The sequence below is a fragment of the Strix uralensis genome, chromosome 5 (assembly GCF_047716275.1).
Source record: "Strix uralensis isolate ZFMK-TIS-50842 chromosome 5, bStrUra1, whole genome shotgun sequence".
NCBI classification, from domain to species: Eukaryota; Metazoa; Chordata; class Aves; order Strigiformes; family Strigidae; genus Strix; species Strix uralensis.
Window position 1 is genome coordinate 40,560,795 of NC_133976.1, and position 6,000 is coordinate 40,566,794.

Below are 6,000 nucleotides of genomic sequence, written 5' to 3' on the forward strand. Positions count from 1 at the left end.
GCAGATTGGAGCAGTTAGGATTGCTCCACTGGCTCTGAGCTGTTTTGCAGAAGACATGAGTTTTAGAGCTCCTGTGTGTTTGGAGGCAGAAATAAATACACGTTTCCAGCTGTATAGCTCCATTGTGACTGGTTCTGTAGGAAATACTCCTCTTTTTATCACTAAGGTACCCCAAAGTCCTTATGGGATAAAAACAGGAAATAAATTTATCCTTGCTGGATAAAAACAGAAGATACCTGGAGATAAAAACAGGTGATGTTTTTATCTCTCCTTCTCCATTTCCCCCCTCCCCAAGAGAAGCATACTTGATGGGTGGAGAGCCCTTGCTAACAGAAGCTGCTATGTGGCTTCACTGCACGCTCTGACTTGGCTGGGCACATCCTTTCCCAGCTAAAGGTGCTCCCATTTTAGGGGACATTTGGGGGTCCAGTCCCCATAGGTTGCCTGGGACCACCTGAATGTGGGAGGAAGCAGGGAGGGAGTGACAGCTTGTAACTGCTACTGAAAAGTTCCCAGTTAATGAACTTGCTACCTTTTTCTAGCTGATGCTAATACCTGTGTTAGCAGGAGTGAGTGGAGGCCTTTACTGTAAATTTTAAGGCAGTCTTACATTTTGATTCAGCTCTTCAGTTTAGCTTTATATTGATATTTTGAATCCACAGTATTAACACACATTGATGGCGGGCTCCAAAAGCTCATTACAGAAGGGTTGTGAAGGCTATCGTAATAATTTCTTTGGTTCAGCAAGGACTCTGCAAAAATAAATTTTTTCAAGACATTAGAAGATGTCTTCTGCTTTAGAGGCAGAGGATGAAGATGGGGACTTGGGAGGAAGGAAACAGCAGCAAATACTTTTCCCAGTCTCTGACAAAAGTGTCAGCTAAGGCTAAGGACTGAGAAAACACTGGTTAATGACAGTCACATTCCTTTGCTTCTGGGTGATGTTGACATGGCTGTGACAGTCCTGCTGTATAAGAAATGCCTGCTGGAGCTTTGAGAGGGCTGATGGCAAGGAAGCCATGTGCAGGACACTGCTTCAGCTAAGCAGAGCTGTAGGAAGGCACTGGGGCATAGGGAGGCCTGTGGCACCTGTTCCTCTGCCCCTCCACCACTGGGTTGCAGTCTTACAGGGGTGTTACAGCACTGGGGATGAAGAGACACTGGGCACAACTGTCCCACATCCTCCTCCTCCTCCCCTCGTTATTGGCCACCACATACCAGTGGCCAGAGACCACATGGCTGCGGTGGCAGTGGAAGCAGGGTGCCCAACTTTGGGCCTCTTTAGGGAGAATAGATGGAGCTGGCAGACAGAGGGATGAAGGGAGTGGTTTCAGGACACTGCTGGTCTCCTGGCCTCTTCCTGGGTAGCAGCAGTGACCAGTCAAGGTTGGGTGGGGTTGCTCCCTTATGGGAAATCACCCTCCAGAGTAGGGCTTTTTCCTGCAGCCTCCCTCCAACTTGCCTAGCAATAAATCCCCGTTGCTGCATGCTGCTCATCGCTGATGAGCTTTCAACAAGGTTGGGATAGATACGCTGTGTTGGGCCAGTAGGCATCAGCCGGGCAAGGCAGCCTTGGGCTATCTGACAGAAAAGGGGACACGGGTTTACTGGAGCATTATCTGCCTGGAGTTATCAAGGAAGGTGCCTGGAATAGTTCCTAGAGAAATAATTTTTAAAAATAATTCTGATAATTTCTTCCAAGTTGGTACGGTAAAGACTACTCCATCAAACACTGAACTTAGACTACTCCATCAAACACTGAACTTGGGCACAGACTCCGAAGAACAGAGACACCTGCAGTCTGTGACCTGTTATTAGGATCTGGAACTCATCTCTCATATTTTCTCATAACCCTGTCTTTCTGCCAGATTTGTTGAATGAGTACATCTATGCTATGAAGAGCCACTCGGGCAATCTGAGTGATCTCCTAGCACTTTACTACATTATTTAGTGAAGAAGCCCATTCAAATAGGGTGTCAACTGACTAACTTGCTAATAGACACCTGATGCATACCACATATAGAGGAAATACATACAAATATTTGAAGGGAAAAAGGAGAAATACTTTCATAAGGATTCATATTTTTATTGTCTCCTCTCTGCTATGTGACTCTTTCCACTGGAAGATATATGGGTGGTCATTTATTAGTCCACTGATCCACTGCAGCAAATGAACTTTTATAGCAAATTCTTAAAATCTCATAATAATAATGAGCAAGGACCTGCAAACTATTGCTATAATTCCAGTGCTCTTTACACTATAAACTGTTAATTCTTTTCACCTTTGTATTTAAGAAATAATTTTGCAGATCTTGGAGACTATTTAAAATCTATATGGAGTCTTATTATGGACTATTAATCCAAATGAAACTATCTCCAAGCCATGATAAGTAAGTAATACTTTGTTAAGATATTCACACCTTTGCTATCACATGCAATTATCTTTAACAGGTGTCATATTGCAGATAGCATACGGACATTCTGTTTGTATACATTATGTCACTAAAAGGTTACCAAAAAAGGATGGATTTAAGAAGTGTGTAAAATAATATTTCACATTTGCAGTGAATAGTTTAATTTTATCACTTCTTGTCCTTTTTCTGACCTTTCCTGATGGACACCCTAGCAAATGTTGCATCATCATGAAATAGGAGCAAAAGGTTATTTTGTTTTACGAGTGTATATAGTAGACAAGACATCTACAGAAATAGTTTTCAGAAGTTCATCTGTATATGCAGCTCTACTAATGATCATTGCTAATGGTGTATTTGGCATTCATGTTCTCTTGGTGTGCTTTGGACACGTAAATCACACAGAGACAAAAACATCTTAGCGCTGTGTAACTAGGCAGGTTTCTGTTAATATCATCCAGGGGTGTTTAACAAGACAGCACAGTGCAACAGATGATAGAAATCGATGAAATACATGTTATTTAATTTATTTGTGCTTCCTGCTCCTCTTTCCTCTTGATTTTTGTGCCCATTTATACTGGAAGATTTTTGGAAGAGACACTAATTCACATATTGTGCTAGTGAAGCTTCAAGCAAACATGTCAGTATTTGTAATGACAACGCATAATACCAATATCCAAAGAAATTCCATAATAACTAGGCTAAAACGTAGTCTGAACAACATGAAAAAAATTTTTTATTCAAAAGAAGTGAATAATTAAAGTGTTGGGAAGAGGGCAGTATTAAAGAAGCTGCTGTCAGATTCTCTCAGACAAGAATATATTGAGTTTTGCTTTATTTTTTTACTTACCGTCACTTGCTGCTGGACCTCCTGTCTTAAACAAACGAGTAAATTAACATAAAATGTCCTCTGCCCATAGAAAGAATGTGTAGAGAGCTGCTGTGATATCTTACAGTCTCTTTCATGAGAGAAATTGCAATAATTAAAAGTTAATCTAGTGGGAGAGATACCACCATACTTAGCATCACTCAGTGTGGGCTGTGGAAATATACTTTAAAGGAGGCCCTTTTATCTCTGGAAGTCACATGATAGAATACTTCAGAGGATTACAAATGAATTTGTCTGCAGGATAAAGCCTGCTGCCCTGACAGATTAATTCTCTGAGTACTGTAAAACCACATTCAGAAACACTTTGCTCTGCAACTTTCTTGTAATGAAATAAACATAATTTGTTATGCAGTACTGTTAAGTTTGGTATTAGAAATATTATTATTACTGTGGCTGTTACCAGCCTCAACAATCCTTTTATTGCCAGAAGGCACAGACACACAAAAGCAAACTGATGTCACGGCATGGGACCCATCAGATGGAAGATGGGATCAACAAAGCAACCAGGAATAAGGTGTCCAGGAACTGGGCTCAAAAGCCAATGCCTGGATTGACTGGGAGAGTTTTCTTTTGACTTAAGACCTACCTCTCCAAAGTGCTACTTACCTTTTCATCTGAAACAGGCTGGGTGGGTTAGTGAATATATGGTAACATAGCTTCAGCTTAAGTGAAAGCTAAATGGTCAAAAGGGCTAATCGCAGAAGAGGTGATTGATTTTGCTCTAAGGACTGGCTCTTCTGAAGTTGGTGTCATTCTGCTTCACAAGATGACCAGGGTTTCAAAACTTCAACAATGTCAAGCATTCAATATCAGATAATTTCCTTGCTTGCCTAAAAAGGCAGCTGATTGCACATCCATTTGCATAATCATCCTTCTGTACTTGCAGGATGCTGCAAAACTGTAATTTCTTTTTTAATGAAGAAGTTATCTTAAGAGGATTTTGTATCACTGTGGACATTGAAGAATATTGCTGGTTGATAAATAGTCTGTGCTTTGTAATGTATATTAATGTCTCCTGCACTTCTTAGCGAGTTAAGATTTGAAAAACAGGGATCTTTTCTCACATCAGAATGTTTCTTTTATAAGAATACCAAAAGTGTTTATTTGTATTAGAGTTAATAATGCATCTTTGTTTGTACTACAGGCATGTTTGTGCTCCGTCAAGATTTTTGAGGTATCACTGGAAGCATCAAAAACTCATGTTCTTTATGGCTTAAGGAGCTAGGTTTTCAGTGAGTGGTGTTACATCTCTGAGAGTATCAAATGATAACTCTTGTTCCCTGCATGGATATATAATAATAATAACAATAACAACAACAATAACAATAATACATAACAATGGACAATAAACATAACAGCACAACTGAACCATTCCGTTTCTCCCATTTAATAATTAACAAGGACAGCTTTGCTTATTCTTTGAAGAAATTCTCTGTACCAATGTATTTTGATTTGTGTATATGAAAAACCACCTGTAAGAATGGTGATCCAGATTAGTGCACGAGTTTAAGAGAGTAACACTGTGCAATAATGACTGATGCAAAGCTGTGGTGCAATTTACCATATACAACACCGTTAGAGGTGTGATTAAACCATGCTGCAACTGATGGGAGAAACTATACCCTTCATTATCTGTATTCAAGGAGGCCTCAAACCAAATGTATAGCCATGTTACCACTGAATGCAACTGGGACTGTAAGGATGGAGAATTTTCGTGAGTTGTGTCTTGGGCATAGAGATTTGTGGGAGTATCTGCTTGTATGACAGAGAAAGGGAAAGATGAGACAGAAGAGATTGAAATGAGAGTGAGACGAAGAACAGACAGAAAAGCATTTGCAGGGAACACTGTTTAGTAAAGGCAGGTTCTTTTGAGTTAGGTATTGTCTGGAAAGGACTTGGAATGGTTATTGTTGCTGTATTTGTGAGAATAAGATTATTGGTATTTGTGCATGAAAAAGTATTACAGTGGGATGGTTGACCACCATCAATTTCTTTTGGTAAATGGAAAAACTCACATGAGTTCTTTTTCTTATTTAGCTAGTTTTAGTTCAGAAAACTCTAATTCTTACTGATATTAAAAATGGTAGTTGATAAACACATGAAAGGGATAAAACTGAAGACTTTACTCCATGACCCAGGTGGCCCTGCTGTCCCATATTAAAAAGAGCTCTGGCTTTCCTCCCTTGCATATTTCAATGCTAAACATTTCTCTCAGAACTTAATTTATTCACTTTGCAGATATTGATTAAGAGGGGGGGAAAAAGAGTATAAAAAGAGAAAGTAGCATCCAGAAAAAAGAGTAGTGAGTTTAGTGAACCAACAGAGACAAACAGCTAGCCTTTCCTTTTTTGATGGGCAACAAGCCCAATCATTTCCACCTGGACTGCAACAAACCTTCCCATTTTCTGCTTTCTGCAACTTTTCACTTAGAAAAAATGCCTAAACAGCACGGGCAGCTTTTGCAAAATACGCACTATGCTGTGTTTTTTTACCTTGGTTCAAAATCAAAAGTCTCATTGCTCCCCCAGACATGAGGTTTAGTCTGTGAGCCACAAGCGGCTGAAACAAACCCTATGCTCATCATGTCACTGCTGAGCCAGTACATGGCCCAGAACAGGCATGGGCATCGAATGGTGCTAGATGGGGAATTTATCCTTCATACTCCTCTGGGTAAATCCATGCTTTGACTATTTTAGTGAG